General features: G+C 42.3%; 1 protein-coding gene across 1 annotated transcript in view; it reads right to left on the minus strand.

The window, feature by feature from the left end:
- The window catches only part of SAXO6 (stabilizer of axonemal microtubules 6), an 83,877-nt gene that overhangs the window by 53,237 nt on the left and 6,309 nt on the right, over positions 1-24,331 (minus strand). The window contains exon 2 of the mRNA XM_087764370.1: positions 19,858-19,918. The gene's annotated coding sequence lies outside the window, so the exon portion shown is untranslated. The remainder of the gene's footprint in view (positions 1-19,857; positions 19,919-24,331) is intronic.

Below are 24,331 nucleotides of genomic sequence, written 5' to 3' on the forward strand. Positions count from 1 at the left end.
GATAATAAAACCAGCAGAGTGAAAAGCCATTAACTTGGATGTATAGTGTCTCAGTTTTTGGGTGCCTAAGCAGAGATGCTGAATTGTGCCCGATTAGTCACGGTCAGGAGCTGGCACTATTCCAATGAGCATCAGTGGAAAGGTGGCACCTCACGAACCCTACCTGGAAAAACAGGCAGACAATTCAAATTGAGAACCGAAAAGTAGGGGCCAGTGGTGACAGCAAAACTGAAGGAGGCTGTGTCTGCTGAGGGCTGCGCTGGTACTAAGCCCAGTGCTTTGCATTGAAGGTTACAGAGATGAAAATTTTTGTCATCGCCTGTCTCACTAATGCTGGTTTGGGGTCCTTGGTTATATTTAAGTGGAAAGCCTAAAAAATCAACAGGTACAGAACTGCTTCACATATGTGCCTCGGACAGATCTTCTTGCTCAGGCCCTTTCTGAGAAATGGGGTTTGGGCTAGCAGGGGCAGAGGAGGAAGGGTGTCCTTTCTCTGCTGCTGCAGTATGTTCTCTAAACTGTGCTCATCTGTCTGCCTCTCGTCTGTGTACTGAAAAGTGCAGCAACCTCAGTAGTTTTGGTGCCCTGACCTGATACCACTGGCAGTTTTATCTCCACCCCCTTGCCAGTGCCAAAGGGTCACAGTCCTGTCCTCTCCCCCTGGTCCCTCCAGCTGGAGAGAAGGGCGCAGGATTTGCTCCTTCATGAAAAAAAAAGCAAAGATATGAAAATGCAGCACCCGGTTGCTCTCAGAGTGCCAGCGCAGCCCCAAGATTATCCTGTTTCACACTGCAAAGCTGTGTGGCCCTGCTTCAGCTAGGAGCTGCAGCCCTGGTCCTTATCAGGTATTGACTATCTAGGAGGACAATAGCACAAGGAATTTTATTTGCTCTTGTAATGAGAGACTTTATTATAGAGCAACTGTACCATACCAAACATGTTTAATAATTAAGCAATGAGATATGACAAGAGGCAAATTCCAGCACAATTTTTACATGCCTTGGATTGCATGATAAGGCCAAAGGCCAAACAATTTTCATCAGAGGATCAAACTATTTTGCATTTGAATCACTTATTCTGTCTAGTTTTCTGCACTTGGTAGCACAACAGTGACATTCTGTCATAAATATTGTAAGCATAAAATTTCTCATGGTCTGAGACCTTGGAATCTGTTCTCCCAATGATATATGTGCATCACCAGCATGCAGAATGGAGGAATACACCCCTTTGTCCATGATTAAGTCTGGAATTGATTTTCAGACCTCAGTTAACAGGTCTGAAAAACAGGTTTGCTGATGGAATTGCTGACAGATTAACTATGTCGATGCAAGGGACATCACCTCAGTGCCACGGTTGCTAACTCTCAAATATTTCTCCTTATGCCGTAAAAAAGAAGATAAGAACTTGAGATTTCAAGACAAGGTTTGTTATTATCTGCCACAAGTTTGATATGAGTTCTGTTTGCTTCACCCTTGTCTCTCTCCTTTAGAACTTGAGTACATTATCATGAAATTCAATAATTTCCACAGAAACGTCACACTAATGCAGCATCATCTCGGAGACTTTAATCCTATAAAAAAATCAGGTAAAGCCAGAACGAAGATTCTCACAATAAATTTACAACAAGCTCTTTATGGTACATTTTGCAAGGACTTTTTTTACGCAGAGAACATAATACCAGGCAGTGTGACGTGCTGTACAGCAAATATTTATTTTTGAGATAAGCATGGAGGCTTGAAAGGTCTAATGAGCTAATTGAAATAAATAAGGCTCTGCTGGAATTCAGGGCCGGATGCGTGTGGCGGTGATGGGGAAGCTGCCCAGCTGCTCTGCCACTCCGTCTCTCAAGACCAAACTGCTGGTGGGCAAGATACTATCGCTTTAGGCTGCTTACCCCTCCCCACCTGTGCTCTGGGTAATCCATACCCGGAGGAATAATATAAGCCATTCCGGGCATTAATAGGCATGTCATACTAATATTTAAGAGAGTGCCTACTTGAGCAGGCCAATTAAAAGTAGAGTCCTGCTCTTCGTCATGGCCAGAACATGTTGTTCAAAGGAAAAAGAGCAAACCCAAAAATTAAATGTTGAATATTCTGTAATATGGTCGTATATATCTGTAATGTTCATTAGAGACACCAGAAATGTAATTGGTATTCCTGCCCTCAAAAGCTTCCGCTTCCGCAGCAACCTGAAGTTCAGGGTGCACTGGAACCCAAGCCCACAGACAACCTCATCTCCAGGCAGCCAGCCACTGTGCATGGACTGACCGTGGCCATGTGGTAGGGGAGGTGGAGACAGACCAAGCAGGTAAATGCTGGATGGTCACCAAGTGTCGCCTCAGAGCTGCTCTTAAACATAGCGTAGATGAAGATCTGACTATAATACAGAGAGGCAAGGGTAAGGAAAGAAGGCATCAATTAAGACGTGATCATCTGGCTGTGTGGTTAGTTATTTGCGCATCTTCCTGTGTGCTCAGCCAGCTGTGTGTGTGCAACATCTGGAATTAGGAGGGGGAGTACAGCTGGGACACAGTCCTTTCCTGATTCCTGCAGATAATCAGCTTTTGCCCTGAGGCGCTACACTTTGCTAACCATCTTCTTCAAATCCAATTTTAAATGGACTGTGAGATCATACCGTAACACTGGCTGGCCAGTACAACATGTAAATGCGTAAGCTCAAGGTATGACCTGTACGTTACAGTGCATTTCAGGCACTGGGAAAGAGCAGAAGGAAATCTCTTCTATTAAAAAAGACAACAGCATTCTTTCTACATGGCTATTCTTTATATTAGATTAGATATCTAGATTTTTACCATTTTCCTGAAGAAGTAAGGGCTGTTTCACAGAAGCTTCAGGGAAATGGCTGCATTTTAATACAGTCTAATTGACTTTTATGGTTATCTCTGAGGAGTCCTGGTCATAAAAGCTAATTAAATTATACTGATCTACATATTCAAGAACCATTCTATTTCTCACCCTTGGAAAAAAAAAAAAAAAAAGAAAAAACGGGAGGCTTATACTCATGATTAGGACACGTTACAATCTCCTGACACCCCTCTTTGTGCAGTTTGATTTGCTCAGCGTTGCAGGATATATTTAACCTTCCTGAACAAGTGACTGTCCTTAGCAGTTTTAAGAACGTTGGTTATGTTATTTCAGACCTTTCATTCTGCAAATATGTAGAAAGCTCTATATCCTCAATTTACAATTCTATATTCATCTAATATAATTCTATAGAGAAATGGTTACAAAAAAAAAAAAAAGAGAAAACAAAAGTAAATCATCTGAATCTGCATGATGGGGGCTTTATAAAGTAGATTTTTGGCATTTTCTTCATTCTCTTTCTTTTTTTAGGTGGCTGGGTTTTGTTTCTACTTCTTAGTTCCGTGCACCTTGTGAGAGATTCTGACTTTGTTGTAATCGCAGTTTAACAGCATGCCAACCCTGATACTGTAAAAAACAACGTTGCTGTTTTTTAATCTGAACTCCCATTATTTTGCTGTATTTACTACTCGCACAGTGCCAGATTTCCAAGATATTTAAGTGCCAAACAAATCAGACATGTGCCAAGTAAAATTTTATGAAGCAGACACTATTTCTGAAAGTCTTAGTAGAAGTCTAACTCTATCTTTCAGCACCTAAATACCTTTCAAAACCCAGCCTAAGGCAGTGAGCAAAATTCCCAGAGTTATGGCCATTTGCCCTGACAAAATTTGCAGAAACCAGTTCTTCGAGAATTAGTATCAACATATTTCAACCAGTTTTTTAAAAAGCCTTCTGACACAATGCACTGTACAAATCTCTGTCCAAATACCTTAATCCAACTAACACACTGCACACTAAATAACTGCCAAGAATTGCCCAGCAGCAGCAGCTCAGAGTCCAGCAGGCTCCCTCGCGCTTGTACCCACCCTGTCAGGGGGTAGGAAATGCTCTAGATGCCAGCAGTGAAGTGGCAACATCCCCCTTTTGCTCTTCTATTATGGATCGACTGAACAGCTCTGACCATCTCTTTCACCCTCTATCTGCCTGTCCCTCCTCCTCTCAGCTTCTTTGGCTCCAAGTGTCCTGGGGACAGCTGTTAACATCTGCTGGTTTGTATCTCAGAACTACCTGGCAATACAGGACAAGCATTGTCATTTCCACCTCTTCTCCTTACTGCTGACCCACTCTTTTTTTCCCAGCTCCAAAGAGCTTTTAAAAACACCCATAGTGTGATTTTTAATAAGTTCATTTACTAAACATAAAGTAGTAGGGGAAGACATCAAGGAACCAATGCAATTGGCACCAGCAAATCCCTCTAAGAAGACCCCCAGGACTGTGGAAGTTTGTAATGTACATGAAAATCTAAAGGTCACTTCCAACTGGAAAAAAGAAAAAGAGGACCTGATTTATCAAAAAAACCCTAGCTTTTTCTACAAAGTAATACAAAAAATTACAAAAGTTTGGCAAAATGTCATGAACTTCTGTAGGAAAATGTGAAGAAAAGGAGGTAGGACTTCCTGCAAATTTAATCAAATTGTGAAAAGGAGCAATGAAGGACCAGCCTCAAGATTGGCCACTGCCTGTGTTTCATACTCTGTAAGGCCATAGCGAGCAACAGGAGCCACTTCATTATGTCAGGAGCTGTTCACCAGCTATTAGTCACGTTAGGCAGAAGAGCTGGGGGTCTCTGTTTCTTCAGTGAGGACAGACCAATAACAAAGCTTCATTGTGCTGGTGCCTAGTAGTCCTCGGTTGTGTGATGGAGAGGTTTTGATGCCAAGCTACTAGCTAAGGATCAGATTGCAAAAGAGAAAATCCCTTTGGGGAGAGAGGCTGTACAAAGCAAGGGCATTGTGAGACAAAGAATAAGGGCTCCCATCGAAACAGGCACCTCTCACGTTCTTGTCGGCATGCACATACAGCACCTCGGTGAAACCAGAGCCACGTGCTCTGCATTGCTTTCTCGACTCTGAATTACACAAAATTCAGGGTCCTGTGCATTGTCTGAGAAATTACTGGCAAAACCAGACATCTGCAGATGCAAGAGGTCCCTGTTTACAAAGATCCTACCCAGCAATGCTTCCCTGAGCACAGCTGCAATCAAGCAGGGGAGTTGCAGTCCCATGCTTCTGGCCAGGACTTCGCCAGGGTGCTGCCTGGGCCAGCACCTCCCTGGGGACCGGGGGCTGCAGAGGCTCACGAGGGGGACGAGCAGGGCAGGACTTCACCCCAGGCAGGGAGCAGGGCAGCTGGGGGCAGCTGGGTTTAACCAAGAGTCCAGATCATCGGGCACTTCTGTGGTGGTGAGGTGGGTCCAACGTCAAGCCAGAAAGTCAGTCCACAGGCCAGGATCAAGGGGGTCCATGGCTGGGCACAGCTGTGGTGGCACTGGAGACTGGCACCCCAACATCACAGCTCAGATGATGGTCTGAAGGCCTGGGCTGAAATGGGGTCCATGGGTAGAGGTTTGGTCCCTGGTGAGGCTGGGCAGGGCCAGTGAGGCTATTGGTGCACCCACGACCCTGAGATGCTCAGTCAGGAAACCTTGCTTAGTCAGCTGTTTTTAAGGATCATGGGTTTTTCCTGTGGTCTTTGTGCCTTTCCTGTCCTTCCAGGATTTCTGTGATCTTTCTTGCTGCATTCCCTGTAGGCACACGGAGGCACAACTGAGGTTATCTCCTGTGCTGTCGTCTTGCATCAGCGTCCCCTTGGGCATTCCCACTCCAGCTCCACTGTCACTTCAGTATGAGCAGGGGTCCCTCCTGTTCCAGATGAGCTGGTGGCTTTTTTATGCTTATCTTGGAGGGAAAGCAGCTGATACGCTCACAAAGTTTAACTCAATCCAGAAAAATATTAGCAGGAACCAGGCAGTCTCAGGTACTTAGTTCTATTTGCTTAACACCAAGCCCCTCAGGTACTAATAAATAGTAACATTTCAAGGGTCAGGTTTCAGCAGTGAGTTTGTGCACATAAAAAGAAAGGATATTAGCTCTGCGAGGGGTCTGGTAATCTGGAAGGTCTTTGTTTTTACCTGGGAAATCTGACCCCCCAGCTTCGTACTTGGCAGAGCTGGGCTGCAGGTGCTGCTGACAGCCGCAGCAGTGTGCGCAGTGCCTCTCAAGCGATTCCCAGTGACTTGATCAGGTGGGTCAATAAATACGGCTGATATATTTTAATCGAGTAGTTTCACGGACCGATTATGTCCTTGTTTGTAGATGGATTGCTAGGGTAGAGATTCACAACTTTTCTTATTAAAAATGTCTGAAGCTGTTTGCCACCACTGCAATAACTCAGAAGGAAACTGCCCCAGCTGGACCTTTTTCTTTTTAGCAAAGCCACTCATCTGTGTGTGTTCGATCTAAGGATAGTTATATTGTATTAGCATGCAGGATCTGATAAGCAGAGTGGACAATAAGATTAGAGTCTGTGGTGTTGACAGAAACACGGTCCATCCACCAAAACCTGCACAGGGCTCAGTGAGGACTCAGAGAGTCCGTTCCCCAGTGATCATATCCTGCTTCTCCCTCCCACCCACCCACCCTCACCCACGGTTCTGTTTCACTGTTGTCTCCTTCCCACAAGGCACCACAGCTTCTGTAACTATTGACTTTTATGACTCAAATACTTTTCCAAATGCAAAGCTGGGTTGCAGAAGAACTGGTGAGGCAACCACAGCCAATGTTTTGGTTTCTTCCAGAGGCATCTTCTAATGCACCCCTCAGAAGAAGGGGAGGTATACCCTTTTACCATAAGGCCTGTAATGTAACTATGAAGTTTCTTGGTCTTTTAGGAAAGCTGTATATCATCCATTAATGAAAGTGATACAAATCCTCAAGTTACTGCCTGTACTATGCCTGAGCGACCAGGGAGTACCAGTTTTTAAAAAATAACTCATACTTGGGAGCCTCCCTTCCTATTGGAACTGGGGTATATTGGTCACTTAAATAGGAGTTAGGAGCCTAAATGCCATTTAGGGTCTAGTCCTTCTTCTCAGACGAAGGCCTTGTTTAAATAGCACATGAGAAGAGAGGCTCCCAAAAACTTACAGTTTAAAGTTAGGAAAACATGCGGCAAATAGATAGGCAGAAAAGCAGAGAGGAGAACAAGCCTAAGGAAGTGATGAAGCAAATATTTGTCCATCTAGTGGGTCTCATGCAAACTCATGGAGGCAATGTGGCAAAAGGAGAGTTTTAAGGGAGGACTGAGGAAAGATTATGAGGCAGCTCTGCAGATGTTTACAGAGAGCTTCTCCTGAGTGTTGGGGACAGCATGAGAGAGAGCATGGAGGCGTGTGTTCGAAAAGCTAGCGGGAGGCAATGGGCATTGATACAGTGGGCTGGTCAAAGACAGGAGTCGGCTTCTCAGCCCTGAAGGAGATGGTAGGTAGGATGAGGATAAGCCATGCTTCTCCCCCCATCCCCAGTCAGGTACGGAGGGAAGGTACTCGCAGAGGCACTCCCTTAGAGCATTACAAACACTGTCAACAACCAGAAAGCCCCCCGGCTTTTTGACCTGCCGTGAGTCAAATATAACTATAAAACTGAAATGGAAACAGATGGATGGATAACTGCTGCAGAAAAGGACTTCATAAAAGTAGTATAAACATGCAAGTGGTGTTTTTCAAACAGCTTTTTCTCTGGTTACAATTCAATAAGAAGATACTGGAGGTACCTTCTGATGTTAGTAAAGAATTATCTACAATTTGAGAGTAAAGTCTTATTCCCCCACTTATCCTTGGGCTTGTTTGTACTTATTTTTATAGATCTTCCTTACCACACTGTTTGTATTTGCTAACATTCAGCAGCCACTTCTTGCTTCAGCTGCACTTTTTTATATCAGTGTAACCACTTTTCTCATGGTCTCTTGGTGTTTGTTCTCTGCTTTGTTTGGATTAAAAAAGGAGGACTTGCACTTGCAATCCCACCAATTGCTACTTGAATATTTACCAGTACCTACTTGTAAATTCCTGAAAGTTTTAGTGAGTTTTGCATAATTGTTCTGATGATTATCTCTGTTGTCCTTTATAAAGGAAAACTTGTGCCAGAGTCATCACTATTCTGCATTCTTCCAGCTCCAGAAACAACTCTAAAGTCAGACCCAACAGATGCCTAGATTTGACCCTGCTAGCCTGGGTATCGGTGTCTTTGCCAGACATCCAGGTTAAAGCATAGCCCAGACCATTAGAAGTGCAAGTAGGAGGGAACTAGAGTTGCAAGGAAGAGACAACCTTACCTTGTTACACTAGGGGCACCACATTCGGTACCTATTTCCACCCCTTTCTCAGAAACAAAAGAAATCTACCTGACTTTGCCAAGGTCTGTGCTCTCTCTCAGGAGGTGCTCTGTAGGGCTGAGACTCAGGCAGGATGCTATCCTGAAAAAAATTGTGTTGAAGTTCGGGCACAGATGGATCTAAAAAAATTTACAACTGTCCTGAATACAGCATTGTTACCTTCCACACAAAGATTGCCAGCCCTTTTTTTTCTTCATTCTTCTGGTTATTATAGTCACCTTAAAAGACTATTGGAACGTGCAAGCAAAAAAATTCCCAAATTATCATTAAAACTTGTTCCTTCGTGACTCTTTTGGACTAACTGATCTCCACCATCTGTGCAGCGCACAGATATTTTTAGCAATTGTAGACTATAGTGATGGGCCAGAAACATGCAGCTTAGTACATTTCAGTCAGAATCTGAAATTGTGCCATTTGGGTCAACCACATGCAATGTGAATATTCGTGATAAGTCACCTACATCACCAACGTATTTGTCCTCTATTAAAAATCATATTATATGTACGTTAAAGTACCATAGTTCCCTTTTTTTTTCATTTCCTGTTCTATAATTATGGCGACGTGACCATCAGAAGTCAGAGGCAACGTGGTAGGTCAGGAGGTTGGCCGCTACAAGCTCTATCCCATTAGTTGACCATAAGTGGGTTGTATGAACTCACTGGGAAGTGTGCATCCAAAGGCTCAAAAAGGAGCCCACTCTCACCGTTCTGTGTCTAGGTACTTATATTTAGCTAACATTGCTTTAACTACAGGAGAGAGAACATTTCAAAGGGTAGTATTTAAAAATGGCTTAGTCACTTCATGTTTTTTTGACATATTGATTGTGCTTTATGTATAACCTACAAATATGCAAAAGGAGGAAACTCAGGATTCAAAAGTAGGTGACAGCAAAATCCTTCACCACATTTCAGTCCTTTTATGCCAAATACCATATTGTCAGCACAACAAAAGAGGCCCACAAAATTGGCAGCAGCAGATATTCCTTTGGTTACAGCACTGCTGAAGACAGTAGTAAAACCTGGACACTTGTGCCAATACTGTCATAGGGAAACGCTAGGAAGGGGACCAGGGTCAAGGATGGCTCTCGGTTGTGTTTTGGTCATCAGGTTTAAGCTGCAATACCTTTGAGAAGCCCTGGGAGCTACCCAGTACACACCACTGATGGTGTACAATCAGGAGAGTGCCCCCAGGCCTATGTCATTTATATCATATCTCCTGGAGCTGCAGCACAGAATTTTACCTGCACATTTTGGAAACCACTGCTATACAATATTGATGAACAGCTGAATTATTTGTTACAAAGGATGAGAAAGAAAATGGTCCAGCTGGTATCAACACAGGACTGGGAGTCAGGATGGCTGGGTTATGTCCTGGCTCTGTCTTTAAAACGGTTGTTTAATTGTATAATTCTCTTAACATACATGCACATTGTCATGTCCATCTTTTAAATAATAATGCTCATCTGCTGAGAAGCTTATATAATTTCTAAGAAAGTCATTTAGATACTTGGCTGCCAGGAGCTACGAGCATGCATTGCATTATTACAGGCCTATGTGGTCTGAGGCTATCTTCACTGAAATATTAAGCAATGATCCGATTGATTATTCTTATGACTTCTTGAACTGAGCCATTACCCAGAGTTAGATGTCTTCTTTGATGATTTGACAAGAAGCCTTGAAGTGGGTCCCAGGTCTCTCTTTACTTCCAAAGACCTTAAAAAGACCCGTTTTCATGCCTAGTGGTTTACCAAACAACAACTCACCATTTTGCTGCCTGTGGGTCAAAGAACAGATCTCCATGCTAGGCTCTTCTCATGGCTTGTTCAAGCCTTGTCCTCGCTTTTTTAATCTCCATCTCTGTTGCTTTGTTGCTGCACTGCGAGAGCGTTATCATTACTTCCATCTGTCAAACGTATTTCTCTTCCAAAAGTGTTATCCAGTAGGTGCACGCCGGCTTTATATGGGCCTTTCTTGTAGGTGATGATCTCCCGACTTTTTTTTGCATTTGTAGAAACTCCTATTTTTTAAGTTCTCCAGCTTCAGTGAGGTGCAGCCTTATACACAACATTTGTTTAATAGAGTGAAAGGCCCTTTTTTAACCCCGCAGTATTCCCACTTACTTCAGCAATAATCTCACTGCAAACTGAGATCAAAATTTGCCCTGTGTTTGGGACTGCCTTGACTTAGCTGCTAGCAGAGCCACCGTTTTTCAAATAAATATTTACATTTGTGTTTTATTTGTGGTTGATTCTATGGGAAACAATTAAATGGGTTCTTTTCTCAACTAAATCTGAATGATTCATATTTGGGGCTAAAGAGTTCACTGTGCAATTTTTACTTGCTTTGCTATATTTTTATTGCTGAATTTGTTATGTTGAAGAATCATGTGTGTCCGAAGTAGCCAGCAGGCAACTTACTTAACTAGTCATGAACATACATTTCTGAATGTCACGTGGATTGTCCGGAAGAAAGCACAAATAGCATGAGAAGAAAGCCAGAGGCATCAGAAAATGTTCCTCTAAACAACTGGGAACTTTCACGACAGATAAAAGTTTTTTGTACTTAAAAATAACCTCCTAGATAATCATTCTGCCCATATGTTGAAGGGCTGCTGCTCTGTCATTTCCTTATGTTTGTTTAGTTTATGTGTTAGTATATGCAGTGTGTAGATTATGGATTGTTTTCCTGACTTCAAAACTCTGAAGTTTCACTTAGAATTTAAAAGGGAATATTAAAGTTACTTTAAATGGGAAAGAGAGACTACTGATATTGAACAGTATGGGCTTTCATGCTTCTGACCCCAAGTGAATGCAAAAATCATTAGACAAGCCACTCTTAATGTTGTGAGTTTCTCGATGCTCACAGTGATCCCATGAAAGCAGAAAAGTAAACTGCATAATCCATTTATATAAAGTTAGCTACAAGCAAGTGCAATTCAGGGAACACACACACAATCTAGACACCTCACCCACAGTCCTCATGCCAAAATCCTGCTGAGGCAGCGGGAAACTCCTGTGCAGAGAAATCCAGCAAGTGTGGGCCTTATCTTTGTGCCTTCAGTACATCAACTCTGTTTTCCCAGTTGCAGATGCTTTTGCCTCTCTGAAATTTTTGTATTGAACTATTAATATTTGTTGATACATATGCTATTTGAAAGTGTAACATTTTGTATTTGCATTTATTTTATAAAATTCCTTACTCTTGGTGCAAGAAATACAGTTTTAAATGGATATTCCATTGACCGCCTAGGCAATCAGGGCTTTAATTCTGCTTTCAGTGAAGTTTCAGTTTTCAACAGACAGAAGAACAGATCTGCATTCATGACTGCTTTTCATAATTAAACCAAAAAGAGAGGAGCTGCCATTAATGTAATGCAGTTTTCCAAATCAATATTGTGGCTTCTTCCTCCCTGATCTGCTGAAATACAATTTCAGAAACACAGAGCACATCGCCGCTTTGGCGGAGGAAAGCACAGAGTACCTAATGTTCCCTCACTGTCTGAAAAAGTAACATCTAAGTTGGTGGACCTTAAAGAAGAGAGGCCAAGGGGAGCGGGTAGAGCTAAACAGTTTTATAAAGCAAAGGACATCAGCTTAAGCCACTGTTGTGCCTGTGATGGTTCCCTGCAGGGGGAAGGTATTATCAACCTCCTCCTTGCTTCCTCATTAGCTATTTTTGGCTCCAGACGAGTCCTTCATTCCTCTTTACCAAGAATGCTAGACTTCCGTCACCATCAGAAGAACAGCAGCAGCAAAACAATATGCATGTCTGGGTGTGCTCCAAAGAATGAAGCTCAAGGATAGAAATTGTTGTGACATTTTAACAGAATAAAGAGGGTTTCTAATTTAGCAACTGTGTTTATGTCATAAAATGTTATACTGGCAAAGATATAACATACTTTGTAAACACATTTTCCAAGCTTTCCCAAAGTCAGCTCGTGCTACACGTATTTCATCTGGTCATTAGGGTATCTTGCAAAGTTCAAGAAGTAATATGAATGTTTCTGAAACAGTAAGGCCTGACATTGCAAAGTACAGACTGTTAGAGAAACTTGCAGGGGACTATATTCCATCAGAGGACCAAGTTCTATCAAACACTGCAAAACTGCACCAACTTCACGCTTTTCTTGTTTATTTTTTTTAAAAAAAAGAGAGAGAAAACTGTGCCGAAACAAAAAATCAATTAAATACTTTGATTAAAATTAGTTTTTCAGAAAATATTTTGGATGAATGGGCATTTTTTTCCACAAGAATGAAACCTTCAAATTCTCTGTGGAATTCATATCACACACCCACACTTTTGGACATTCTCAGCATCTTCTAGGTCCAGAAACCCTACCCATGTCTGAACAAACATATATGTCTACATTGTAGATGTTTTCATCTGAATTAGTCATCTAAGGTTTCTGCATAGCCATTCCCAGTGGGAGAAACAGACCCTTCTAAAAAAGCAGTTAATCTTATCCCAAACTAGACATCTAAAATAGACCTAATAAATCAAGCCCATTTAAAGTGCCTTTCTATCTTTTGATGGTAAAGATAGCCCAAGGTGCCTAGCTCAGATGTAGATGTTTGAATTGTAGATGACTCAAGTTAGGTGAGATGAGTTCTGCCCCATATGTCTTCTTGATTTTACAGGCTCTCTTGAAAGCAGAGTCTGGAGTAGGCAGTGAAAATACTGAGACATTTCTGTTCCTTAAACCAGAAAGTTTGGTGTTCCCCAGGCAGGTCTACTCACCATATGTCTTTACATTTGTTCTGTATCACAAAACTGACTTCTTGTTGATTGGTGAAATATACAACATTTTTAAGAAGCTAACATATGGTGGTATCACACCACTTTTCAGAACTGGGATGCTATGGAGAGCAATGGGGAATTCTGTTTAAAAATTGGTGTTAAGAGCTATCCTCAAAAAATCTCTGCTAAATGGGGAAAAGGAGAAGGTTTTTTTTTACCAAAAGTACGTCTTCTTAAAATATTGGTAAGCTACTTAACATACTATGAGTTAGTTATATCCAAAAATGCTTATGGCAGTTGTTGAGTATTGCACAGAGGATTTGGTTCTGTGCATCCAAATGCGTGAAAATTCTTTACACGTGGACAGATGTTTAAGATGCAAATACATTAGAGCTGAACCTGTCATGTCTAAAAAAATCTTCTTTCCTTGCTGTTTTCTCCATCTTTCAAGTAACATTCATTTCATTATTATTTTTATGTTCCAGGGTAAGGAGTAAATAATGTAATGGCAACCAGCTGTCTCACTGGCACCAATCTCCCTGCCCCCTGAGGCTTCGATACAGTCAGTAGATGTCCCATGCTGTGAGAGCCAGCAGAAGAAAGATCAGAGGCAGGAGAGACTATCAGGAGGAAAAATGTCTCTCTGGTTAAGATTTGGCATGCTTTGGGCCAAATTCTTGCCCTCAGGGTACAGAAGGTGGGACTCCAGACCTGCGGTGCTGCCCAAGGGCAATCCATGTGTAGGGCAAAGGCAATAATGGGAACCATGTCTACACAGCTCCAGAAGGATGAGGCTATTTTACAGAAGCTTTCAGAGTGTCGCCATTTCCCTCTGGACTAGGTTGCACAGGTTGCGCTGAACCACGTCCAGAGGTAATGTCGTAGGACATATCAACAAAGCTGCTTGCTCCCATGGTGTAATGCTCCCTACATCCTAATACTTCAGATAACTAGTGTCATCTTCAGAGCCTTCCACCCACTGCCTTAACCTCCCTCCATCTGATCTGAGGAAGTCTTAGCCACAGGATTCTCCGTCTGCACCGATCACGCCAGACCTTGGGTTCAGAGTACCCGATCTTGTTTCACACAAGCTCCCAAAGCTCTGCTGGCGTGCCAGCATCACCGCTGAATCACCGACGTGTCTTAGTCAGCCTGCTTAAAATGGCACAGCTCTGAATTGTCTGGTTGCCTCCTCCAAACTGCATCTGACCTTCTGCCAATCCCGCTCACTCATTTCTAGCTCGTGGCCTCATCTCTGAATTCGCACTCCCATGCTCCTTGAGACATCTGTGCTCCAAAGGCCATGGACTGTCCGCGGTCCCTTCCTCTGATGAGGTACCAGGGCTTTCCTCCATTTGCACTATCAGACCATAAACCCTTCAGGACAAGGGCTTATTACGTGTTAGGTGCTGACCTCTTCCTGTACCGCATCATGTACATTTACAGCACTATCAATTATTTAAAATAGCTCTGCCTTCAGTTCAGCCACATGCTGAGTTAAGCTCCATAGCCTTTGGGTAGTTTGCAGCAATTTTATTTTTCTTCCTCAACATTTCACAAATTGCTTGCTGCTCCGTAGCACTTGTTACTATTTGCTAAGGGAGATGATATGGTGTATTATCACACCAGAGAAGTGTTTTTGTGGAGATAGTGTTAGCTTTCTTCCCAAAAATTCAGCTATGCCTGCACAGGAATGGAAGCCCAGACCCTACCCCCAGAGGGGCCTTGACTTCATTAGCACTTTCATTTAGCTCAGACAAGTAATTATTAATATCAACATCCAGTTCTAGCAAATCTAGCTGGATGTGCCACAAGGTGACAAGATGTAATAAACATAAAACAATATAGACTTAAAAGAAGGGAAAATGTTCCTTTCAGTTAACAAGGGACAGACAAGACAGCAACAGCAACAAACAGTGATGCTCATAAGTAGTTTCAGATTTTTTGACTTAATCTTGTTCTCATACACTAAGTTAATTTGTTAATGCTTTTTCCCTTCAAGTGTTGGAGACAATTTTAATTATTTACTCAGGTTAATGAAGAAATTAAGCTCTGCCTCCTGAAATATAAATACCAAGATGTTAGATGACACAAATGCTATTTTTACTTAGCTCAGAAATAGCTGGAGACAAATGCGCAGGACCTGGGGCAGTGCTCTGGTAGGCTGCTGCTATCAGCTCTGGCCCCACATCCACTCCATAGGCTCTTACACCTCCAGGTCTACTCACAGCCTCAGGAACCTCACCTCTCCTGGCAGCCCTTCAGCTTGATGATTGAAGCCTGTTGGGGCACATCCCTTCTGCTTTTCCACTGCCTCCTTACCTCCTCCTATGTAGGGTTGTCCATGCCCCGACCTGGGGATGCCACCCCTCCCCGTCAGGGCTAAACCAGGAACAACAGGGTCAGGGCACCCAAGAACATGGCAAAAGCCAGATGGGATGAGAGAGGACTTTCTTGCACTGTGCACTCTCTGTGTGCGTGCACGCATGTGTGTGTATACGTGTGTGGTAATGTCCACGAAGAGGAATCTTGGAGCAAGACTTTTACCAGGGGACCATGACATCAAATGACTCGTGTTATAGCCATGAAAAATCCAAAAACATTATTGTTCCTATTTTTCTCTCTTCACTCAGGCCTGGACCTCTAAAGAATTACTTTTTTTTAGCTGCTGTGCAAAGAGCATTAGACTGTAAAACTATTGAGCCTCATCACAGAAAACAACCCCACTCCCTCTTTTCAGATAAGCCCCCACATCAAGATGTAGAGTGACTTGCTTAGGCTACTCAGACAGCACACTTGGTTCATATAATACATGGCAATCAACCTTTTAATGGGAAAGCTCGAGGGAAAAGAAACTATCACCTGAACCGCTTCCCGTGGCCTGTAAATCTATGCCCAGCCTCCAGCAGTCTCATAGCCATCACACGACTGGGTCTGTTGGGTAGCTGGCTATGGAGACAGCCCGAGGAGGTCTGCAGACACCTTTGTTACAGGAATGTCTGTGCTGAACATGATCAGCTATAGCTCAGTCCCAACTCCCAAACCTGCTAGACTCAAGGACGGACAGAAGAAGGGACAAAATCCTAAAGCATAGTTCTTAAATTTTGCTTACATGTCAAAACCTCTGTGTTTGGCAAATTCACACCAGGAATTACAGAGAAGAGTCTCTCTCCCTCTTTGAGCCTTCCTCTAGGATGTAGCAAAGCTGAGGTGGCTCGGGGCAGGGCTCTCTGGGGCATGGGTGACTAACATCGGCTGTGACACTGCCTGGCTGCATCCTCAAAAGGAGTACGGAGGAAAGAGGAAGAGCCTGAAGACATTAGAGGGCTAAGCCAGCTACGTGAAGGGTGCTCCAGTCTTCTCTGTTTCTTTAGGCCTTTGGCCAGCAAGGGCCCTTTATGCCGTATGTGAAAGTGTGTCATCATTAGAAGTGTTTTCAAATAGCTGACCAAGAAAAACATCCTTCTTGCTGCAACTGAAGCCCATTTCTTCTTGTCTAACTGGCATACTTTACACTTACCTTCTTAAAAGAATATCTTTTGTTTTTCTCCCATATTCCAGTATCTCAAGGTTATTTTTACGTTCTCATCCTCTCCCCCAGTGTACTAACAGTCTGTCCTTAAATGGTGTTTTCTGCAAATTTACTAAGATGTTTTGTCATCCAAGATGTTAACAAATGCATCGAATAGTACCAGACCCAGAGGGGCCCCTGTCCAAACCTACTGCATACCTCCGTACAGTCTGTTGGTGAACTATCGATTACCACTTTCCAGACATGGTTATACAATGAACTTGGCTAATCATGCTGTGTATTGCATTCAGGGTCCCCAGCAACTTCACCGTCAGTCCAGGGAGGTGACTCAAGTAAAGACTCGTCACCAACCTTCAGGGTCACTCCCCCTTCCTCACAAACTCCTCACACTTTTGCTGCTTTCCACAGTTCCTCCCATCCATCACCTCCCTGCCGGAGTCATCACAACAACAGGAGGATAGTTATTGACACTACCGCTCTGAGGAGCAGCTACCAGACGGTGAAGCCACACATGGAAGACCATGCAGCACGGATGGGGGAACTCAGGCAAGTTCTCAGTCCTACATTTTGTCTAGGGAAGAACCTGGAAGTCCTGGAGAAGGAATTAAGAATGGAATAAGCTTTTACACTTTCACCCCAGGAATCTGACTCTGGCACCCTATGGTGAAACACCCAAAAGAAGAACTTAAGCAAAACCAGACCAGAGACTGCAAATGCTGGATGAGGAGAAAATAATGCTGAAATTTTTTCTTGGCCACAAAGCATATTAAAAAGCCACAGAAGCGCAGAAGAAATAAGGCCTCTAAAGGCAGCACTATAAAACTGTACCCTTCATTTGACCCATGGCTCAGAGTTTAGGCAGCCTGGGGCTAAAAGTGCATGGTGTTCTTGTCCAAGTTTTAAGTGATCATCGTGGTGCGTTAGCCATTTTTCCTATGGCTGACCAAAAAGATCCAGTTGAAACAGCCCACATCTTTTTTAAATTGTTTTTAATTCTTTATTCAATGAAGCCAATGTTTTACTCATAGTCCCTTAGCTCAAAAAAGGGAAGCAACAGAGGAAGAGCAAAAAAGCATAAGCTTATGATTTATGTAGATGGCTGGTCCTCTCTGTATTCCCCAAATCTCTATTACTTGCCTATTATGCATAGACTGGTTTCTTACTGGCCTCCTGAAAGACGTACGTTTCAATGAGGAATTTGAGCAAAGGGAACAGTGGCCTTAGTGACTCCTTAAGGCAATAGCTGCAATAATCTTCTCAGAAAAGAAAATATACATACATATAACATGATTAATATACTGCAGCATAATGTATTGCTTTTAGACGACTTCTTACATGAATAGCTGAGCATCCTCTAACACTCAAAGTGGTTTTGTGCTAAAAGCAGTGCGCAAGGCAAATAGCATGACCTTGTAGAGCACAATCCAGTTACAGGGTGTACTGCTGTGAAATGCATGCAATAGCAACAGTCACATGAGCAAACCTGTCCCATATGGGTAAAGTTGGATGCCTAAGGCGTTTGCTGGGTATAGCCCCATAGCTGCAGCCGCTGTGGAAGTTGTTTTATAGCCTGTCTTTCCAACAGAATTATTAAGCTTTTCCAAGAATAAAATACTACAAACATGGTGTCTTTGCTATCAAATTTGGGGTAACCAAATAATGCTTCTCTGAGGCATAATGTGAGGACAATCGTGTGCTGGGAGTGCTTCCCTCAAGCACAAAGTCATTCTTTCTCCTGATTAAGGGCCCATTCAGAAACAACTGGTTTTCAGTGACTCCAAGAACCAGACAATCGCATCCCTCATACCAGAACATACTCTTCAAGTGTATTTCTTTTTTCCTATGATGTTCCTCTTCAGGCAAAATGATTTTACAATGGGTAAGCACATCCAGACTAGTGTTAAGCTAGTTAGCAAGTGTAAAAAAAAAGTGATGGCATGGGCAAGCAACTACTATGTGTGCCCAGGCTGCTTGTACTCCAGTTGCTAGCCTGTGCTGTCATATCTTTACTGCTGCTGTTACCAGCATGAAGTATATTAAAGTTAACACAGGTAGCTCATAGGTATGTCAAATCTGCCTTGAGCAAATATTTATAGTCTGTGTAGACATATCCAGTTCAAAAGCCAAAAAAAGTGGAACAAATGTCTATAAAGACACACTTTTCCTACTCTTTTTTCTTTTTTGCATATTAGCAAAATAAGCTTCCTTTGTGGAAGTTCTTATTATAGTCTTACTTAGAATAGACTGGCAAGTGACGGGCTGAGTCATATTGGGTTTGATCTCCCTTATATGGCAGCAAACCAGGAGTCACTCTGATGAAGTTCACTGGAATAAAACTAGGCTAAGTGGGATCAGAATCGGGCTCACGAACTTTGTGCAAGGGTGTTATAGGTGCTGCTGGTGATACACGTATTTTGGAGTTAACCGTCACCTAATTCATCACCATCACAGTGACAATAACAGTTCTCGAAACTGAACAGGAGTCCAAATCCACATGGAATAGTATGCAGCAAAATGATCTACAGCCTGGGAAATAGGTTTTGCTTTAGCATGTGATGTATGAGAGTCTCTCAAACACACACTTGATACTTGCATCCCATGATGGTAATGGGACTAAAAGCATAAGTAAGGGTTACAAGATAATCCCTGACATAATTTTACTAATGCTTTACAATCATTTTTTTCCAACCCTCTAGGCTGTCATATAACTAAGTATTAAAAACTACTGGGGGATTCCTTGTGATTTAGCTCTGAAAGCTGGTTCATGAATCTTGTGATCTGACTAGCTTAAAAGGCTGGTTGTTCACTGACATGTAAGCAACATCATAGCAACATTAAACAGCAAATCATATCATCTTCAGACAATTCCTGAGCATTTATTATTGCTCAATTGCTATAGGTTTTGTTAGTGAAGACTGTACCAGCTATTTTGCATGGTGTATTCATTTCCAACCATTTTTATTGTGGTCCCTGCTGTTCTTCTTCATTATTTTTATCCTCTATGGGCCATGCACCACTTTGCTGAATCCAATGTCTTTTTCTTAAAAGCCAGTTTTCCTTGCTAAGTTAATTTTTTTTCTGCTGGCTTTGATGTCTTTCTTCAATTTCCCAGTGCATCTTCAGAACTCCAATTCATTTCAGGCTTTTATTTCTGTTGATGCCTGCTCTTTAATTTACTGCTACATATACCAGCAATTTACAACTGTCTGATTTCTTTAATTTGAATTTTTCACACAATAATAAGTAAGACACTAAGTTGATGTAGCGCTATCAACCTAAGGTGAAAAAAAGAAAAAAAGGAGGAACATACCAAACAACATCTTCAGTTGCTTTATGATTCTAAGCCTTCATGGCATTTTTGGTCTTCTAATCTAAAGGTAAGGACAAAGATATGCAAATTACAAACAACAACAAAAGTAACCCCAAAGGAAAGTCCAGTGTATTTGAAAACATAATTGAGTTTATCAGTGAGGCTAATACACTCACTTTTTTTCAAAAGGTATTCTAAATTTCAAGCCAAAATGCCCAAGGCCATTTGAAACTCGCTTTCAAGAATTATTTGAAGGTGAACTGCTCTCTTGGGGTAAAAACCCCAGCCCAACCATGCAGCGCTTGCACAGAGCCAGTGCTGCACCCTTCATGGGATTACAGAATGGGGAGAAAGCATAGGGAAGAAGGAGGAGAAAAAAACAGAGGATGGAGGAAGGAAGAAACAAAGGCTTACAGAATTATCCTGTGGCTTCTTAGGTGCTCCCCAGAATACATCCCACCGTTCCCCCTTTAGCTCACTACAGGGCACAAAAGTATAATTTCTCTGTGCTTTGTAGTTCACCATGAAGACCTTGCTCTCCTGAAGTTAAACTCCTTGTAAAGCTCTGACATACAGAATCAGTCTGCTCCGATCACAAGCAACAGGCTTATACTTTATGTTGATGTAAACTATAAAGGCAGCGTTTTCTGTATGTGGTTAAAACAAAGAATGGTGAATTTAGCATGCCTAAATTCGCAACGAGAAAAACTGAACATACTTCTAAAGGAAAAAAATGTCGGACACCATTCTCCTTGTCATGTTCATAAAACCATCATTTCTGTGTGATTCCCTTTAAGTTCAAAGCACTGGATTTTTTAGTAAATGAGACAAGGGGGAAATGGTGAAAACAGTTTCCCTGAGGAAAACTATTCCCCAGTTCTTAAAAAGTTTGAACATATCAAAACCTTAGGGAGATGAAAGCATTTTCCATTACATTTTTGCTTTTCTTCTTGTTTTTTTTTAATTATTTTTACAGTCCCAGATTTTTAAAAATATATTTCCACCTGAAATACCCTGGAAATCTTTATATATAGCAACAGACTCACAAATAGCAGGCAGGAAGGGACCTAAGGGACCTCGGGAGGTCCTCTAGTCCATCCTGTTACCCGCAGTAGGATGGACCCTACCTATGCCACTCCTCACAGATGCTTCTCCAGCTTCCCCTTAAAGATCTCTAGAACTTAGAGATCTGCTTCCTTGCACATATACTCTAGTCCTTCGCTATCCTTACTATCAAAAATCTTCACTAATACCCAAACTGCATGTTGCACTTGCATTATCCCCCTTAGCACATTTTTTCTGGTTTTATCCGACATGAACGCATAGGTCAGACAATTTCCTGTCCTCTCCCTGGCAGGCCTCGATGTGTCTGAACAAACACGTTTGAAGGCTGACATCGTGTCACTCCTCTCTTCATTTCTCCACAGAAAATAAACTCGGTTCCTCCTGCCTTTCCTCAGAGTCTGTGCCCTCGTGATTATTTCTTGAACTCTGATCATTCTTGTTGCTTTTCTCATGAAACTCTGCCATTAGTCCACCCCTCTTCTGAAGTGGGATATCCAAAAATGGATTCTGTATGGATGAGAAAAAGATCCCACCCTTGTCAGACCCTGCCTCTGCAACTCAGTATGGAATATCAGTATGGAAAAGCTTCATCAGCCACAGTAGAAACAAATAGTATTTAAGGGTCTATTAAGCTCAGCTTTCAGGAAATTGCAATTTGGCCTCATTGTGTCATTTGCAAGCATTAATAGGCATTAAGGCTAGTACCACGTACACTAGTATAAGTGAATATGTGTCCAGAGGGAAGGAAAGTTATAGGTGCTGTTGGATCCAGATGTGGAGTTCCCCTAACTGCCATGTAAGGGCCTCCACCACAGCATCCTGCTGCTAAAGGTCATTTGCCTTCCTCACACATGAAAAAAAGAGATGCAGAAAATCTGCAATGAGAGGGAGAAAGTGCTGACCTGCTGTAACTCAATCAGCGTTGGTACAAAATGATGCTTGGATAGCAGGATCATATCTTCATTCTTTTCTTCTTTTACAAAACTCAATCTGGTTCACACTCAATTAGTATAAAGTTTGCTGGAGACTAACTTTCGGAGATAATCTCCCGAGAGACTGGTCAGTAGCTTTAATAACAAGAAACCTTGTGCTGTGTAGCTGCCCAGGGCTTCTCTCGTGTAGTATTTAGGATTCCATTCAAGAGCAGTTCCCCTTTGTCTGCTGCCTTCATAAATAATGGATACATTTTGCATTAGAGATTAGCAAAGATTGTTAAGCTTCCTTTTTTGCATGTGTAAGATTTGGTAGCTTTTGAAATATTGATATAGCTGTGCAATTTTGGGCACCTATTATATTTTTAAGCAAGAATTTAAAAAAAAAAACAAAACAGAGAGGAGGAAAATGATGGCAAATCTAAAAAAGCAGATCTTTGACACAAAAGCATCAGAAAACGTGAGCCAGCCGTTTTTAAGTCCATGGAAAAATAGTTGCATTACTAACTTTTGCAATATTCTGTTAAGAAGACTCTACAGAGATTGCTGTAGTTTTCAAAGCAATTACGGTAGGAGGTCATGAAAAGCCTTCAGGAAATGCTGCCAGGTACTGCACCATCTAAAAGGAAGAACACAGTGCTGGAAACTTTTCAAATCTGATTGAGAATAGACAAAGGAAGACAAATTTTCGAAGTCTCTTTACTCATTTCACTGATTTTAGTTTTAAAGTAATACTCTACAATTACATCTTTTATCTGAAAACACTTTCATGTTTAGCCTTGGTATTCCTTTTTGGAAAAAAACACAGATAATTCACTGCATGTTTTGGTAGGAACCAGCTTTATCAAGACTGGTGACTTCTGTTTTTCCTTTTGTGTGCATGCTACCGAGTTAAACGGTCTAAGCAGTGACATTGTACTTGCTGTTGTGGTTCTTTGTATGCAGTGAAGTCCTATTTCCAGCTCTGTGGCCCATCCCTTCCGCATATCCCACAGACAGGACTCTTAAGTGCAGCTTATTACAGGGACGAGTTAACCGGTAATTTCATTGTGCTCCGTGGCTAGGATCCTGAAATGCAGGCTGCCTAGCCAAAAAAGGGTGGACAAAAACTGAAAGACTGCATTAAATAACCATAAAAGTTACAGGGTCTGATAATACATACAGTTATGGCAAAATCATTGCTTTCATGCTGTGGCCAGCTTGCCATTACCCAGAGCTACGGGAGAGCAGGAGAGGAATAAAGGCCTGAAATAACCCAGCTAATGGAAAATTGCAGGCAATATGGTACTGAGCAACTTGGTGCCAAGGCATTTGAATGGTTTGCTGTAAAGTCAGCCAGGATGGCTGGTGCCACATTAGTGCTAATATGCCCTTCTGGAGCATGTTGATTCCTTCAGGACCACACAAGTGTGGCCTTTTGTCCACACTCCACGTTGCAGGAATGCTCAGAGCTGGCTGAGGAGCACAGTGCAGTTGTATTCAGGGCTCTGCAGTGTTTAGCTCAGGTCCAGCTGGATTTAATACCTCAATCTCAGTGCCAGACTTGCTAAACTGAGGCTGGCTTCGTGCAAAGCCACCTTGAACCATAGGGTGCATGGACACCCAAGTTGCCTCTGTGCAGAGCAAGCTTCAGCCTGGCGGGATTAAATAGTTCAGTCTTCAATGTACAAAATTGGCTGAGCTTCCTCAGAGACAGACTTACTCTAGATATGGTATGGCTGTCTATGCAACACTGTTGAAACTACTGAGCCTGGCCAGATCCAAACTGCCTCTGTAATTACAATATAATTTAGCCTGAAACTACAGATCACTGAGGCTGCTTTAAAGACGGATCATCTGAGACACACAAAAGATAAGAGATTTACTCAAAGTTTCATTGCATGTCAGTAAGAAGCCCACAGCTGCTAACTATCATCTCAACCGTTTCCCGAACTTTAGGTCTTAGTCCAGGCTACTCTGTGAAAACAAGGCTGGAGTCCCTGTCCTCACCTTCCCCAATCGCATGGACCGGCCGGGTGAGGAACTCCTAACTTATGAAATGGAAACTGCAAAACTGATCGCTCAGCAGACAGAGAGTGGAAATAACAGGACTGCGTGAACAGGGACTGAGAGATTCAGCTTTCATGACCGCACAGGGATACCACAAAAACAAGGAAGAAAATGAAGATATTTGGAAGTTGGAAAGCAGGGGACAGGTACTCTATACCCAAACAGATTAGCTAAGGCATGACTGACTAGAATTACATGTGCTTTTTTTAAATTACACATTTAGCAGCACTAGGGATGTGAAGAGAGCAAGAGAGACTGACCACATTGTTTTCTTTTGACTCCGAGGCAGACTGTTTGGACTGGAAGCAGATCAGAACTTGCAACAAGCTCTTCACTCTTCTAAGATTCATCAGGTTACACACAGTGCATCCAAAAGTGGCTCAGCCTCTCCTCACACCATAAATACTTTATGGAAGGAGAGTGGGAAA

The sequence above is a fragment of the Nipponia nippon genome, unplaced genomic scaffold (genome assembly GCF_047370975.1).
Source record: "Nipponia nippon isolate SJK-2023a ecotype South Korea unplaced genomic scaffold, ASM4737097v1 scaffold_3, whole genome shotgun sequence".
Classification (NCBI taxonomy): Eukaryota; Metazoa; Chordata; class Aves; order Pelecaniformes; family Threskiornithidae; genus Nipponia; species Nipponia nippon.